Source organism: Oreochromis niloticus, unplaced genomic scaffold (genome assembly GCF_001858045.2).
Source record: "Oreochromis niloticus isolate F11D_XX unplaced genomic scaffold, O_niloticus_UMD_NMBU tig00007879_pilon, whole genome shotgun sequence".
Taxonomy (NCBI): Eukaryota; Metazoa; Chordata; class Actinopteri; order Cichliformes; family Cichlidae; genus Oreochromis; species Oreochromis niloticus.
The window spans coordinates 7,237-26,067 of record NW_020328820.1 but is presented as its reverse complement, the minus strand read 5'-3'; positions in this window follow the sequence as shown (position 1 = coordinate 26,067).

Below are 18,831 nucleotides of genomic sequence, written 5' to 3'. Positions count from 1 at the left end.
AACAGGATATAAATATGAAAAACTATACAGAATATGAGATATACAGCTATACAGAAATGGGAAATATGCAAGTTATAAACAGTTGTAGAATTAAAAATTATCGTATTATACAGAATGATTATTTATACAGAATTATACAGTGGTGCAGTTAAGATAAGTGAGATATGTGGATAATTTCTACAGAGGCTATATAAAGTGCTAGTGGTTGTGAGTGGTGGTTCAGTCCATGTTATTATTGTGTGTTTGAGGGTACAGTTGTCCATTGTGTGTGTGTGTGTAGGTGGTTGTGGGTGTGTGTATGTTCAGTCCATGAGTTTAACGTGGGTCAGATGTCAGGAGGCAGAGTTCAGGAGTCTGACAGCTGTGGGGAAGAAGCTGTTCCGGTACCTGGTGGTCTTAGTCCGGAGGCTCCTGTAGCGCCTCCCAGAGGGCAGGAGGGTGAAGAGTCCATGTGATGGGTGACTGGGGTCTTTGATGATTTTCCCAGCCCTTTTCAGACACCACTTCCTGTAGATGTCCTTTATGGCAGGAAGTGGTGCTCCGGCGATGATTGGAATCTGTATTGGACATTAAAAAGTGGCATCGTGCCATCTCTAATACTAATATCGATAAAATGCATTATCAACTTTCTTGGCTTCCTGTACAGGCTCAAATATTCTATGGCTTACTTGTAGTTATAAAGAAAGCAATTCTGTTAAACACACCACATTTATTTCTGCTCAGCTGCAGTATCCAGATGAAATACATAATGATATTACACGATTTTCAACAAACTGCAATTTAGTAAATGCTCGAGTTAAAAGTAACTTTTTGTAAAACTGTTATATTTAGAGCAACTTTCAAGTGGAATAAATTGCCTTATAAAATTAGAGAATTAGTAACTATTCAAAACTTGAATGAACATTTAAAAGCCGATTTACAGAACTTTTAGTTGTTGTAATATTGTAAGAGATGATTTGTTTTTGATATTTGTGTAATGTGCCTCAATGTTATTGATAATATTATTATTGTTATTATTATTATTGTTGTTATTATTGTTTTTTTGATTGTTTATATTTTAATTGTGAAACCTCACTGTGGATGTAAGAGCCAAATTATGTGGATATCTTGAATCCACTTTATTGTATAATATTTTATGTGATTGTATTTGACGGAAGACGAGCAACATCTGTTGTGGAAGCTAATGGGGTTCCTTTTGAATAAACAAATAAACAAATATAGGATTTATTATCACTGAATAATTATGTATAAATCTATAGAAATTATAGAAATATGTATTACAAACAACAAGTGTGTGTGTGTGTGTGTGTGTGTACAATCAGGAGGGATGGGCATGATTTTAGTGTTTAAACAGTCATGAATTATTTTTCACACCAGGTTGGATGTAATGTGTTAGAACTACCAGCAGGTGGGGATAAGAGACCTTTAAGGTGTTTGGTGCCACACTCCACCTTCAGGTTTAAAACTAGTGTTAATGGAGGGAGTTTGAAGGCTCAGTTTGTTCCACGACTGCATTTCACTCACTGCCTCTGTTTGTATCTCTGTCACTGCAGGACCAACATGGAGCGAGAAGTCAGCGCTCTCAGGAGGCCGACAAACCTCACAGAAGAAAGAGAGAGAAAACATACACCTGTGACGAGTGTGGAAAGGATTTTACTGTGAAGGCTAAACTAAAACGTCATCAGGTCATCCACACTGGAGAGAGACCGTTCAGCTGTGACTTGTGTGGAAAGTCTTTTTCCTGGATGGAGTCCCTAAAACAACACCAACTCATCCACAGTGGAGTTAAAGCGTACAGCTGTGATCAGTGTGGCAGAGCTTTTACTCAAAGTGGCCACTTACAGAAGCATCTAGTTACCCACTCTGGAATTAAGGCATACAGCTGTGACATTTGTGGAAAAACATTCAGCCAGAGAGGGCACCGAAATACACACCTACGCATTCACACCAGACATGATGTGTACTGCTGTGAACAGTGTGGCAAATACTTTACAACAGACACACAGTTAAAACAACACATGTTTACCCACACTGAGGGACGACCTTATAAATGTGACCTGTGTGAGAAGACTTATAAATCTCCACGTCACCTGAGAAAACACCAACAGATCCACACCAGAAAGAGACTCTACAAGTGCAGTTACTGTGAGGTATGTATTTATATTGTTATCTTGTCATTTTAGCCTGACCGTTTGGAACAACTCTGCTCATTAAACTGTGTTAGCATGTTAGCAATTCTACTGCATGGAAAAGCAGCTCTGAGTGATTATTCAGATTTTCATGTCAGTTATGATTTTAGTATTACTGCAGTATTATGGTGGTAGTATTGTAGTTATTGCAGCCCAGTAAACTGAGTGTGTTAACTGAAACAGTAAAATGTAATTGGACGTCTGCAGAGATGCTCTTTATTTCAGGCGACGTTCAGGATAAAATGTTGAAGGACTGACTTACACTGTCTTTGTGTCTTTGTTTAGAAGCAGAGCGACACAGATGGATCCAGTTCTCAACCCTGTCATCACTGTGGTGGTGGGAAAGACTTTCATTGCGACCTGTGTGGAAAAACTTTCAAATGGCAATTGACCCTAAAAAGACATCAACGTAGACACACTGGAGACAAACTGAAATACTGCAAAGAATGTGGGAAAAGCTTCACCACATCAGGTGGATTAAAACGCCATGAACTGATTCACAGTGGGGTTAAAAAGCACCTCTGTGATCAGTGTGGATCATCCTTCACCACTGCAGGTGAACTTAAATCACACAAACGAGTCCACGCAGGAGAGAAACCATACAAGTGCAGACACTGTGACAAAAGCTTCTCACGTTCAGATCATCGTAACAATCATGAACGTACACACATGGAAGGAAACTACAGCTGTGACCAGTGTGACAAGAGCTTCAGGAATCTCAGTTCATACTCCAAACACAAACGATCCCACGTTACTAATAAACTGTTTCACTGTTACCAATGTGCCCAAACATTCACCTCATTGTCTGCTCTGTGCAAACATCAGCGTGATCACTCAGGGCTGAAATCACTCCCATCACTGGATCACAGTGAATCTGAAGAGACAGAAAGATCCTCTGGTTTCAGTGTCAGACTCAAAAAGCTTGAGATCAGGCTCCACAGAGTTCAGATAGAATCATTTAAACTTGTGTTGAACTGAACTGGTTGCTGGGCTGAACTTCTACATAATACAGATTTACATGGGATCTTATTTTCTGTCGTTTTACTGAGTCAGTTTTGTCCTTTTTTCTCTGTCCTGGTTTTGCTCGTCTGTAAATAATTGAATCTCAGTCAAATAGTTCATTGTTCTCCAGCAAAACGTTTTGGAAACTCATGTTTAACCTTTAAAACTCTGACATGTTTTAGCACACAAGGCTTCATCGGGGAGTTCACTCATGATTGGACCATGAGAATAAAGGTTTTTAGTTCTTTCAAAGAGAGTCTTGGAGGTGTTTGATGTTTCTGTTTTTTCTGAAACCACCTGAAAGAAAAACTATTTTTCTTGCTTTATGTAGTGTGGAAGTTTTTAATGTGTCTTTCATCTGTGATGTCCTTGAATGTGTTCACATGAAGATGGTACAAATAAACTGTCCTTTTAGCTTTAGCTCCTAATTTATTCATTATTTATGGATGTAGCACAGCAGCAGTTTCTTCATTAACACATGGAGGGCTCGGGATCTGATGGTAAATAATGTTTTGTGTCCTTGTACACATCATACAGCTCAGCTGTTCCACAGATGTCAGGTTTACACAGTGGGATGGTTTGTAAGAACGCAGCTCTCCTGTGGATAAATCCTTACTCTTAGCCTCAGGACCTCACACAGTCCCAGCAGGTTCAGTCTGAAGATTTATACCTTTTTCATTTCTATATGATTCTTCTTGCATCTAAACAAAGATGATTATGATGATGATGAGTCATTTATGAAAAAAAGGAAAAAACAATATTATTGTATGAGGATTTTTATGGCAGATTTTGTGCATCAACATTTTTGTACATGAAAATGTTGAAAGGATGCAAAGGAGGAGGAGGGCACAAGAGCTCAGCACGTGATACTGACTGGAAGCAACACAGCTGCTGTTGACAAAGCAGCAGAGTCAGATATGAATGTGTATTGAATTCATTGTGTAAATATACCAGATTTATCCACATATGCTAGTTTTCACCCTTTCTTTTTTTTTACTTTCAGTAAGTTTACTTTTAGTTTATTTTTACTTTCTTAAGACGCAGGAGAATCTGATTCATCATGATTGAGCATTTCATTAAAGTAATGTTTAAAAGACATTTCTCGTTTGTTCTTTCAGCTCTAATCCGTGAAAAAAAGACAAAAAAACCCAAACTTGGTTGGTCTGTTCATTGTCACCGCTCTGATGTCAGGTGTACATGATTGGAGGATTTGGGGTTGGGTTCTCTGCTCATTCATCACTGCAGATTTTAGTTAGATTTGTTTGTCCGTGGGAACTGTGGGAACCTTAAATTACATTTTGGATGTAAACAAAAAGAAGAGCGTGAAGGGGTGTGAAGAAAAACAGATTTTAAACTTTGTTTTTTTAACTGGACTCTGGTGCCATCCTGTGGCTGCTATGAAACAAAAGTGAAGTAATGGAAATAAAAATGTTCTCAGTTTTCCTTGTTTGCCAAACTTCTCTCTAAAAACCAAGTCTGGTCCCTGTGTTTTTATTACAGTCTCTACAGTGTGAGATAATAAAAGGAGGATGTTGAAGGCAGCACCGCTCCACCTGCACTATACACACTATACAATTTTTTCATAACAGATGAGTTTTGGTTTGTGTTTGTTTGTTTTTTTGTTTTGTTTTTTTGTTTTGTTATTTTTTATTCCCACCTATGCTTCTATTTTCTATATTAAAAAAACAACAGCAGTTAGTTCAGGTTTACTATGATGAAAACTCCAGACTCACAGTGAAACATCATGCTGTGTAACACTATACAACAGTGTAAAGTTCAGGAAAGTTACTTCATGGTTCAGAGGCTGCTCGGCAGAGGATGATTTAAAGATATGTGTGAAATGGGCTGTTATGATTGGTCAGAAAATGTGATGACGGTTGCCTTTTTATGAAGAGTAGCCTTTCCTTTTTGCCAGCGGTCGTGGCCGCTAAAGAGACTTAAAACAAATCCGGCACTGCGCTATCACGCTGACGGCCCAGGAGATACCGTTGGTGAGTCGGAAACTATTGCCTGGATGCCGAAACTCCCAGTAGCCAGGAGAATGCCAGGAGGGGTTTGTTCATATGAAATAGAAAACAAATACAAAGCATTAAACCATGTTAAAAACACAACAGCCTTTATAAATGCAGTTTGGACCACTTTGCAGTGTTTTATTTGTAAAAAATGTTTGGAATCATGTATGATTTTCGTTCCACTTCTCACGTGTACACCACTTTGTGTTGGTCTTTCACGTGGAATTCCAATAAAATTGATTCATGTTTGTGGCTGTAATGTGACAAAATGTGAGAAAGGTCAAGGGGGCCGAATACTTTTGCAAACCACTGTAAAATAGAACAAAATTCAAAGCATTAAAAAATGTTAAAAACACAACAGCCTTTATAAATGTAGTTTGGACCCGGAAGCAAGTTTCATCAGGTCATTACTTAAAGACTGGATATCCCACCTGCTGTGGAGTTTTAATGCAGTACAGTTGTTATTATTAAACTCCTGTCACATTCTGACCGTTAAAATGAATAACATTCATATATGAAATGAAATTGTTTCAAGTAAACTGTATATGGTGTTAAATAGGCCTAAACTACTGTACTTTAATGTCGGCAATAAGGGCGGTACTTCAAGAGCCATATATTTTATGAGCTGGTACTCATTGTGATATATAGAGGACAGCAGGAGCAGAACAGACACACAGCAACAACCAACAACAACCCTGCAAGTGGACCTATTTTGGGGGGACTTGTGTATCATGTAAAGCACTGTGCAATGCTCTATGTGGTGGTGCTGCCCAGTCTGACCACTTGGCGTCTATCAGACAGCTGGATCCTTAACTTCCTGTCTGACAGACGCCAAGTGGTCAGACTGGGCAGCACCACCTCATCCCCCATCACACTGAACACTGGTGCTCCACAGGGGTGTGTACTGAGCCCTCTCTTGTACTCACTCTACACCTACGACTGCACGGCCACTAGAAACTCCAACATCATTGTGAAGTTTGCGGACGACACTACAGTGGTGGGTCTTATCACCAACGGTGATGAGACGGCCTACAGGGAGGAGGTCAGCGCCCTGACCCACTGGTGTCAAGACAACCATCTCACCCTCAACGTTGCAAAGACAAAGGAGTTGATAGTGGACTTCCGGAGGTGCAGAGGAGTACACACCCCCATCACCATCAACGGCGCCGCTGTGGAGAGAGTGAGCAGCTTCCGCTTCCTTGGTGTACATCTGGCTGAGGATCTTACGTGGTCAGTACACATAGACAAAACAGTGAAGAAGGCGCAGCAGCGTCTCTTCTTTCTCAGGAGACTGAAAAGATTCGGCATGAGCCCCCGCATCCTCAGGACCTTCTATCGCTGTGCCATTGAGAGCATCCTCACTGGATGCATCACCACCTGGTATGGCAACAGCACCGCCTACAACCGCAAAGCTCTCCAGAGAGTAGTGCGGTGTGCTGAACGGATAATTGGAGGTGAGCTTCCCTCCCTCCAAGACATCTACAGGAAGCGGTGCCTGAGGAAAGCGGGGAGGATCATCAAGGACTCCAGTCACCCCAGCCACAAACTGTTCAGACTACTTCCATCAGGAAGGAGGTTCTGCAGCATCCGGTCCCGAACCAGCAGACTGAGAGACAGCTTTTTCCACCAGGCCATCAGACTGCTGAACACGTCATAGACACCTCACCCTCACTACTGGAACTTCAACATTATGCACTCCATACTGTACATTAATGCCACTGTTTTGCACATACCAACCTCTGTATATTTTATATATCTTATTTTATTGTTTACTTTATTTCATTTGTAAAACATGTATATACACACTATATACACACTCACACACACACACGTAGAAAAACATATTTAGTACACACGTTCAGTAATGTATATACCTTTATATATTGTACATATATTTATTACTTTTTAGATTAGCCATTTTTATATTTTGCTTGTTTTACGTTATTGTATTTTTGCACAACTCTGTTGCTTGTGAAGCTCGCACACAAGAATTTCACTCACATGTACTGTACCAGTGTACCTGCACATGTGACGTGACAATAAAAGTGATTTGATTTGATTTGATATGTGACAAATATTAAAAAAATAAATTTCATTAGTATAGATGAAATATTGTGTTCTCTACGAATGCCCAGCAGCCCTGAAACCCTCTGAACTCTAATGTTCACAACCCAATAAATCGATAGACTTTGAGGAGCATGAATTAGACTGGATAAGAATTTTTATGGAACTTCTTTTATCCTGGACCTGGAAGAACCCTTGACCCCAAGCAAGCTCATGCCATCCCCCTGTACCCAGCTCCACTTGTTTGTGAAACAAAGCTGTGTCCCATTGGTTCTCCTGTTTGGTCTACCTTAGTAATTTGGACACTGTCAACAAAACGAACAGTAAGTATGGAGAATTCAAGTCCATGTCAAGTTCTTGTCAACGGGAAGAGAAAAAGTGTCTCATCAGTTTGATACCTGCTACGTGAAGGTGTTAGAGAAGATTTGCATCAATAAGATTTCTTTTTCTGGTCTATTATGGTTACTTGTGAGTTTAGACTATTCAGACATCTATGAGGGCTGTGATAAGAGAAGGAGAAGGTTTTAGAGATGTTAAAAGTTTGCCTATACTTTCACATTTTAAAACACTCTAAACACAGTTACTCCTGCTACAGAACCTGCTGCCTTCTGGTGGTGTCTAATAATCTTAGGCCTCCTCCTCGATTCAGTGATGGTCTTTCCCTTTTCACGTAAATGGCCTCCTTGACTCCGCCCTCAAACCAGCGTTCCTCCCTGTCCAGGATGTGTACATCCTCATCATTGAAAGAGTGTCCACTGGCCTGTAGGTGTGAATAGACTGCAGAGTCCTGGCCTGATGAGGTTGCTCTTCTGTGTTGTGCCATCCGCTTCACCAGAGGTTGTTTGGTTTCCCCGATGTATAAATCCTGGCAATCCTCCTGGCACTTAACAGCGTACACTATGTTACTCTGTTTGTGTCGGGGGACCCCATCCTTAGGGTGGACCACTTTTTGGTGCAGCATGTTTTGGGGTTTAAAAGCCACAGAGACCCGGTGTTTAGAAAAAATGTGTCTCAACTGCTCCGATACTCCTGACACATATGGGATCACTACAGGTTTTCGCCTGGGCAGCGGTTGTCCTTCTCTCCTGGATCGGCTGGAGCTTTCTTTAGGTGCCTTTCCCGCTTTGACAAAGGTCCAGCTGGGATAACCACATTTACTCAGGGCCTTCTTGATGTGCTGTTCTTCTGCCTCCCTGGCCGCTGTGTCAGTGGGGATGGTGTTCGCTCTGTGTTGTAGCGTCCTGATGACACCCAGTTTGTGCTCCAGTGGATGATGAGAGTCAAACCTTAGATACTGATCCGTATGTGTAGGTTTACGGTACATGTCAGCTTTTAGATGTCCCCCATTACTGATGGAAATCTCACAGTCTAAGAAGGCTAACCTGCCACTTTTCATATCCTCCCTGGTGAATTTGATGTGTCGTCCACCGAGTTAATGTGACCCGTGAAGTGTAGTACATCCTCAGATTTGATTTTCACCCAGGTGTCATCCACATATCTGGTGGTGTCCCAGGGTAGGACAGCAAAGCCCTCTTTTCCTCTTCTTCCATGTACAAATTGGCCACGATGGGTGAAACTGGGGAGCCCATGGCACACCCATGTTTCTGCCTGTAGAACTGACCCTTGTATGTGAAGTAGGTGGAATGAAGACACAGTTCCAAAAGCAAACACACTTGCACACGATGCTGAGAGTGGTCCTGTTACTGAGGTTGGTGTCATCCTGTTATCTCTTATGGACTACCTCCAACGCTTCCGTGACTGGGATGCAAGTGAAGAGAGATGTAACGTCGTACGAGACCATGGTTTCATCTGCCTCCGTAATGACATCTCTCACCTTCTCAACAAAATCCAGGGTGATCTGGATGTGGTGTTCAGAGCTGCCCACCAGCGGGTTGAGGATCGAAGCCAGAAACTTGGAGATGTTATAGGTGACAGAGTTGATTATGCAGACAATCGGTCTTAAAGGTGCCCCCTGTTTATGTATTTTCGTTAAACCATACAGACTTGGTGTAGACTCCCCTGGGTACAGCCTGTGGTATGAGGTCTGGTCGATATCGATATCGATAATAAAAAAAATGGCGAACTGACTGACTGGTTAAAGCTGACAAAAGCTGACAAGACTGACTGACTTAACATCATTGTGTGAAGCTAACCCCCACCTGACAAAGGTGTGGATGTATCTCTGTGTGTGTCTCTGTTGCAGGAACAGAAGGAGACCACAGGAGGAAACTTGGGTCACATGACTATATGAACTCTGCAAATTTAACCTTTTAAGTTTTAATTTTTCTGTGTTTGTGAATTTACCATGGGTGTGTTATTCACTACCTTGTGTTGCTCACAGAGATCACTGTGAGAAAGAGTGTATACACCCGTGCAGCGCTAACATTTACATTTCTTTTCTACAACAGATGGTTAATCATGTGATTTGATCATGTGATTTACAGCAGGACACAACTTAATGTTTTTCTACCACAGGATTACTGAGATTTTGTGTGAAGAAAACTGTGGTTACAGGCTATATGTTGGTGATGAAATTACACTGTGTTGTTGAGAAAATGTTGGACAAAATGTGAATGTTACAGGGGAGAAGTGAATACAGTGTGATACTGTGTTTAAAACCATTGTTGCTTCTTTTACTTAACTTTATGACCTTTCACAGCACCTCTGGAATCGGGATGGCCGACGCCTGAACACCAGGATGATCCGTGTGTTTGTTTTTCTTTAAGAGTGTTTGTAAAGGATTCAGCACAGACAGACAAGTGACAATCAAACAGATGTGCAGTGGTTACAGAATAGTTACATGGGGCTCATTATCTGACCACTATTGGGCTCATGGTGAGTGACAAACTTAAGGAAAGTCACTGATTACAATGTGGAATGACGTTGAGATGTTCAATGATTTGGAGCAAATTATGGAAAAAGTAGGAGTTTAATGAGTTTAGAATAAACCTGCAATGATCCTTGTCTCTGTGATGCTGAATACTTTATTACACTTATGAGTTGCAGTTGGTTGCAAATGTGAAGTTGTTTTAACTTGAAGACTTTGTCTTCTAGGATACAGGCTGGAGCTGGGAGTTAAACAATCTAAACATTTAACCACTGACTAATGTTTGACACAGGGTTAAAGGTTGGAGTTTGGCTGCTCCAAGTGGGAAAACCTGGAGATCGCTTTAGAGAGAATGTGTAACATTCTTGTACATGTCTCGTTGGGGAGTTGACACATGGCGAAAGCCATGTGGCGAGATGAGTGTCATTCTTTAATTTGCAGATGTCGTGAGGTGCCATGACGAGAAGGAGTGACTGAGGGGATCGTCCACAAGATGGAAGCTGTGGCTTCAGGAAGAGAGAGGCTTCAGGAGGATCAGAGATCACCTTCAGCACAGCAGACATCACGCAGAGAGCTGTGCTACTGGGCTTCCAGGAGATCATCGAGAGGAGTCTTTGCACAGCAAACAACCATAAGGAGTGGAAGCATTTCGACGTTGGCGTTGAAGACAACTGAGGTGTACGACGTGCTCTGCCTTAAATCGTCCGCAGCGTTGGAACATGAGAACCTGAGGGATAAAGGGAGCGTGCCAAGCTCCAAAAGTGACAGCGCAGAGGAGGTCCAGCGATGGACTTGTGGTTCTGTGAACAGCACAAATGCCAGGTGACTGTGAAATAACTAACAGCACTTTTTCCACAAGTGAAGACAGTAACTTACTATCCTAAAAAGATTAGCTCTAGTTTCTTGTGCTTTACCTCCATGCGCGAGATCAGTATGTGCAGCAGCTTAAGCTGTGCAATGTTTCACGAGGTAGATCTCTACTACTGCAGACTAAAATTACATTTCTGTCAGCTGCAAGACACTTGTCTTTAATGTTACTGTTACTCTTACACATAAACATAAAATGGTGCACAATTCTGAATCCATCAACTCTTTTGCCAACGAAAGAAGAGGGCACTTCTCATGAGTGTAGAGAGCACGTGGAGAAGGAGTGTAAGCCGAGGGATGACTTAACAGATGTGCCACTTGATGAGGGAATGGTTTGGTTTGTTGATGGTTCGAGCTTTACAACAGCAGAGGGACAGGCTAAAACAGGTTTTACTGTAGTAGATAGTGAGAAAATTATCTGTGCAGGATAACTAGCATGTTTCATATTTGCTTAAGCAGCAGAGATGCTAGCTTTAACGGAAGGGTGTAAAGCTGCAGAGAGACAATATACACTGATAGCCAATATGCATTTGCTACATTACATTTCTTTGTAGTGCAGTGGGTGAGACGAGGTGTGACAGCCTCTACAGGGAAGCCTGTACAACACAACAAACTCCTGCAAAATCTGCTGGAAGCAATAATATTGCCCAGTAGAATTGCCATTTGTAATTGTGCAGCACACATATGAGGGAAAGATCCAGTTGCATTAGGGAATGCTTTTGCAGATCGCAAAAGAGGCAGCTTTAGGAGCACAGAGCTCCTTTAACTTGTGGTGTACCTCAGGGGTCCATTCTAGGCCCCCTGCTGTTTATTCTGTATTTGCTCCCTCTGGGCGATGTGCTGCGCAAACATAATGTGTCCTTCCACTCTTTTGCTGATGACATTCAGATCTACCTCCCTCTGAGGTTAGACTGTAAGGACTCTCTGCAGCCATTATTCTCCTGTCTGTCTGACGTTAAGACTTGGATGGCTCTTAATTTTCTACATCTAAATGAAAGTAAAACTGAAGTCATTGTGTTTGGGCTTCCTAAAGACTCCAACCCTTCCTTTGATTTTATGGGACCCCTAACTTCTGAATGTACTTCCTCCATTAAGAGCCTCAGTGTTACTTTTGACAGTGCTTTTAAATTTGATAAACAAATCAGCTCCGTAGTCAAGGGATCTTTTTATCACCTACGGATTTTAGCTAAAGTCAAGTCCTACCTGTGCAGGAACGATCTAGAAAGGGTGGTCCATGCTTTTATTACTTCACGGCTGGACTACTGTAACTCCCTTTATGCTGGTTTAGATCGTTCCTGTCTGCATCGCCTCCAACTGGTGCAGAACGCTGCTGCTCGCATGCTGACCGGTTCCAAAAAGAGAGACCACATCACTCCGGTTGTCTGCTCTCTCCACTGGCTCCCAGTTGCTTTTAGGATTGATTTTAAAATTTTACTGCTGGTTTTTAAGGTTCTTAACAGTACTGCACCTCCTTACCTGGCAGAGCTTCTTAGCATTTACTGCCCCAAGAGATCTTTAAGGTCAGCAGACCTGATGCTTTTAGATGTTCCCAGGTACAGATTAAAGACTAGGGGAGAGAGGGCTTTTGCTGTGGCTGCACCCAGACTGTGGAACAGTTTACCCCCTCACATCAGATTCTCCACAAGCCTAGGAACTTTTAAAACTGCTCTTAAAACTCACCTCTTTTCATTGGCTTTTAGCAAGGTTTAACCTATTGTTTTAATTTATTGTTTTATCAGTGAGGTATTTTATGTACCTGTGTTTTATAGTATTTTATATTTGTATTTTATTGCACAGCACTTTGGTCAGCCTTGGTTGTTTTTAAATGTGCTTTATAAATAAACTTGACTTGACTTGACTTGACACATGGTGTTCACATTTTAGCAGTGCAACATCAACAGACATCGCCTATTATACAAGATGCACTGGCAGACATGCAGGCCCACTCACCTACTGCAGGAAAAACGGTTGTGGCTTACAGAAGGAGCGAGCTTGCAGGATGGTGTTATTGTCTGTGCAATAAACCAATGCTGCCATAGAATTTGTATAAGACTGCTGCTATTTTGAGCCATGGGCCGTGGGCAGCAGTATTGCAACATTTTCATACTCTAGTATTTAATACCTTTAAAAATTTTGCAGGTCATGTATGATATGTTGCAAGCGCAATTCTCGGGGTAATTTGAGACCTAAGAGAGGGAAATTCCCCAGACCCAGTCACCCATTTCAAGTTATTCACATGGATTTTATAGAGCTGTCCAACTGTAATAACTATAAGTATTGTCTAGTGATAGTGTGCCCTTTTTCAAAGTGGGTAGTGGGTTCTTCCCATTCTATGCAAGGCCACCTGGGTTGGCTGGAAGACTGTTTACTTAGCCTGGCAGGGCGAAGGACACTGTCTCAGCTGAACTCTGGACACATACACACACACGCACACAGACATATACACATGCAGATGTACACTCACCCCCCCTCCCCCTCCAAATGCCTTCGACGCTTATTCCCTTGCGATGCTGACGGTGGATCAAGGAGACCAGCGCATAGGCTGCAGGCCTGGATGTACTGTCTACACTGGCTGTCTCTCACCCTTTACCCACCCCTGTTGCTTGTCATGTGTTTCTTTGGTGTATTAAGAGTTTTTTCATGTGCTATGTGCAGAGGTGTTTTTTTTTCTGTTCTCAAACTGATCTCCCTGTTGGAGCTCAGTCTGGGGGGAGTTATTTTTTTCTCCTTATCCTTCCTCATGTGGTGCTTTTTCCATTGTTATACCTCTCTGACCTGTCTTCCCCATGTGATGTTTTTGTGTAATGTATGTAAGGTTGGAGCGTAAGATGGCGCCGCCATTGCGTGCAATAGGTTGGCAGCCTTAACATGAAATTTCCCCTTGTGGGACTAATAAAGGTATATCAATCAATCAATCAATCAATCAATCAACCAACTAGGGAAGCAGATGCCATTCCGGTTGCCAAAGCAATATGTAAGAATATCATCCCGGAACACAGGATTCTGGAGACTATTTATAGTGATGATGGTCCACACTTTGTAAATGAAGTGATTGGATTAATGGCACAGCATCTAGGGATAACACTAAAACATCATTGTTCATATCACCCACAGAGTGGTTGGTAGAGAGAACTAACGGCACAGTAAAGCTAAGACTTAGGAAGTCAATGGAAGAGACAGGCAGGACATGGTTAGACTGTACAGAACTAGTTAAGATGTACATGAGGATTACTGCAACAGAGAACGGTCTGACTCTTTGAGATTATATATGGTAGAGTATTTAGAGTTTTAGTCTTCTGTAGTGATGATAGAAAAGCAGAAGAGAGAGCACATTAGCAGATTGGATGCTCAAAATGTTTAAAAGTACAGAAGTCATGAGAACAAATGATCTGCCAGATGATTCTGTTTCTCCGCAGGAGCAGAGTCTGAAGTCTGGAGATTGGATGTTGATAAGGCCATGGAGAGGAAGTGCTCCGTTCTTACTGCAGGTTTTCATAGAAAGTATAGAGAATAACACCCTCCCTCCTACTCTTACTCAGGGTCTCATAACCAGTGTTGGGACTAACGCGTTATTAAGTAACGTGTTACAGTAACTACGTTATTATTGTGGTAACGAGCACTAGTTATTATGCCAAAATCAGGAACGCGTTAGTCGTTACTGGATTTAGATAGTTTCGTTACTCGTTACTTCGTGTGGTGGATATCGCGGAGCTTCCACAGATTCAGTAACATTAGCAAGTGATGGAGGCCAGCAGGTGGATGAGAGAAAGGGGATGCAGAAGGAAGAGAGACCCGAGGCGGCCGCCGGTCCGAGTGTGAACTGATCTTCAGGTAAGAAGTTATGACCTGCAGTCTATCTGGGTCAGATATAAACCAAGTTTAGTTGGAGTTTATTTTTGTTATGCTGACTTTTTCCGCACTGCGTACTAGCTAGCATGACAGAGTTTCTATACAGCTAGGTGGGTGCTATGATGTTAATGTTGAACTTTATTTTGTTCATAAGGTTAATTATTAGTGTTGCCAACCTTCCCATAAAAAACAGAATCTTCTGGTATTCAGAGAAAATATTGCGCGTTTCGTATTGAGCTAAAAAAGAACACAGTTTGCCCGGTAATCAGTGGCAGATCTAGAGAAATTTTCTAAGGGTGGCATGAGGGTGGCAAAGAAATCAAATGGGGTGGCAAAATCAACCCCCCCCCCCCCCCCCCCCCAAACACATATGCAGGTTGTTACATATGATTAAAATGATTCAAATGCAGTACGTATGCACGTTTTTCATATAAATATAGTCTATAACTTAATTATTGTCTGTAGCCCACATAATTACACACTTTAGTTACATAAAACATGTGAGTTCTGATGTTATGTACTGTATAGCCTGTATGATAAATAAATATGTAGCCCAATAAGTATAAAATCCAGAAAGCAACACAACATGTGGCGGTTCATTTACCAACGCAAGTCTAACTTAAGTTTTACTGTTTTTTGTTAGAAAACAATCACATTGTTACAGCTTAAATTACACAAAATGTCAGAAATCTGCACTGTGATGAACAAAAATTTAAACCTAATTTTTCATGATTTGTTGGATTAACCCACTGAGGTCTGAAATACAACCGGCCATTTTTGACTCCATTTTGAGTTTACATTTGTATTTCACCCTCAAATTGTTTCATTTTATTTTTTTCACCTTGCCTTGTTTGGTATCTTTTCAGCTCAACTGAATTTAGTTGTTTTTTTCACTGACATACTGCATTAGTACTACTGATCTGAAATCACACAAAGAACTTAAAATCCTAGTAGTATTTTTTACTGTAAAAAACCCTACAGACATGTTGAGTACATTTTTATAACTTGAAATGTAAATATAAATTGTACATTTTGTAAACATATACAACTATTTATCTAAAAATGCAGCCAATACACCTGCGGTTTCTTTTTTCATTTTGTACAACCATTTAAAAATATTACTAAAACTAAAATGAGAGAACAATCAGGTGTCGCAATAAGAGGCCCCACAAATGATGTGTGCCAGTAAAAAAAAAAAATAATAATAATAATAAGTTTGTCCACCAAAAGACAGAGGAGAACAGCACAGGGATAAACCTGCAGGCCTGACAACAGCAGGTGTATCACTCCGCTGGTTTTCTACTTAGTGACAGTGTTTACATTGCAAATGTGCCTTTGTGACATTCATTAGTGCCCTCACTGACACACAAAACAAAACGACTACACAACAGAACAACTACACAAGACAACACAGCACACTAAGTATACACTCCACACTAAACATCACAAATCTCTCACATCTAAAAACTCTCTCTCCCTCTCGCTCGGTCTGTCTTGCTGCCGTGACCATCACTCTTTTCCCCGCTTCCTAAACAACCAAATCTCACGTGTTGACTTTTTTTTTTTAATTGGTCGACATGGTGCATTTTTCCACCGATAGGAAAGAGGTGGCTCTTTTTTTTCCCTTTCTTTACTGTTTTCGCGCTTTCCTTAGAAAACGCTTAAAACACACACACAAACGTGATGACGGTATTTAGAAAAAAGCGTGACTTATATATATTATCATAACTCTGGATTTACTGGCCTGTAATTAAAAGTTAAAAACTTTCAAGTCCGAACTTTCAATGTGGGCTGAAACAGAGACTCAGCGTGGCTGCAGCTTGTTGCTATGTCAGCTTAAAATAGTCATGTGATTTGGAGGTGCAGCGTGTGGACCACAGAGGGTTAATAACACTCACCTTCCTTCCATTTCCAGAGTGTAACAACCGACCACCTGTGTAAAATCCGTAATTCCCATGGTGTTGTTCAAAATGTGCTCTGGCACAATCATAAGCAGCGCTTCCTACTGAAAACAAGAAAAAAGCCGGTCAGCGCTATGGGCTGAACCATTTGTTAATGGCGGAGGGGGGGAACACTATCCAATATATTCAGTTTTAGTATTTATATTCACTGTTGACTGTAACTATGCTCAAACTGTTAATGCTATCTTATTTTAATAAACAACACTGTCATATTCAAAACTGGGGTGGCACTTGGGTGGCAAGGGATCATTTTAGGGTGGCACTTGCCACCCCATGCCACCCTTCTAGATCCGCCCCTGCCAGTAATTCAGCTACAATGAAAAAGACACAAAGCTGGAGTTATTCTGTGTTTGCTGCACAGCTGCCTCTTCTTCTCTCATTCTCTCCCCTCCCTCTCCTGTTTCTACTTCAATCATGAAACTGATCAATGATCAGCTGATTGGCTCTCTTGTTTATTTATCGCCCACTTTGCGCCAGAAAGAGGAAACCAGCCGATTGTAAACAACAGCAGCACGTTTAAGATTGATCAGCTGTTGTTAGAATTTATTTAATGGATTGGATTTATATAGCACTTTTCAAGGCACCCAAAGCGCTTTACAATGCCATTATTCATTCACGCTCACATTCATACACTGGTGGAGGCAAGCTACGGTTGTAGCCACAGCTGCCCTGGGGCAGACTGACAGAGGCGAGGCTGCCATATCGCGCCATCGGCCCCTCTGGCCAACACCAGTAGGCGGTAGGGTAAAGTGTCTTGCCCAAGGACACAACGACCAGGACAGAAAGGCCGGGGATCGAACCGGTGACCTTCCGGTTACAGGTGCGCTTCCCAACCCCCTGAGCCACGGTCGCCCCACGATACTAGAAATTAATTTCTAGTATCAGCTGATGTTTGCTGGAGCCACAGCTGTAAAACTGCTGGTCATGATATTGGTTTGTATATCTGGTGAGAGGGAAACATGAAGATGAAACCAGGAGATGTCCTTACTGAATCATCAGAGCTGAACAGGTGATGGAGAAACAGGTTTACCTTTTAGGTGACATGGATGAGTTGAAGGGAAGTTATGAACTGTTTCTGAGACACAAATAACACCAGGATCCTTTTCTAAGTAGCTGACAGCTGGTAACTGTGCAGGGGCGAGTCTAGCAAAGTTTTGCCAGGGGGGCCAGGTAGGGCATTAACAGGGAGAGGTGGGCACAAGGAAATACTTTTCTTTCTTATTCTCATTTAAAATGTCTAGCTTTTAAAAAATAATTATTTGAATATTACAACAAAAGAATGATAGATTGATACATATATACCATCAAAACGGTGAACATCACTGTCACAACAGCGTTTGTTTTCATTCAAAGGCTTTATGATTTTTCCTATTATGGTGGGCCGGTCTCTAGTCAAAATGCCTGGGCCAATTTTTTGTCCCAGTCCAGCCCTGTATGCAGCTCAACTGCAGTCTGGTGTTACCTACATCTTCCTATTCGGAATATATATATATTATATATATATGTATGAGCTTGAACTCTGGGTCAAAGATGCAAGTAGCAGTTATTTATATTTCCTATCACCTTAAATCTTCACTCAAAGACAAGTATCTCTGACAGTGTATATACAGATGTATTATATATAGAGACAAACATTGTTCTTTCAATATGTTGGCATTACTAAATTTGGCTCAATGCTTACATACATGTGTAAAAAGAAAATGTACGAGCTGTGATAACTGTTTCTGATAGAATGAAGATCAGACAGATATATGAAATATTGCTGTATTGGGTGAGAAAATCAGAGCATGTCATAACTGCTTTAAGTCATACAGAATAGATATCAGAGCCTTAAACAGGCTGACTTCTGCTAAATGGGTCAAACTGGGCAGAAAGTATACAAACACATAACATCCTTATAGAATATGATGTAACACTATAGATCAACTTACCTCAGAATATATAAAGCATATAAACAATTACAGCAATATGATGCAACAAACACAGCAGTACTACTAATCCAAAATACTCAAAGCTTCATAGAACTGAAACAAACATTTATTTTTAGCTCCGTTCTGCTG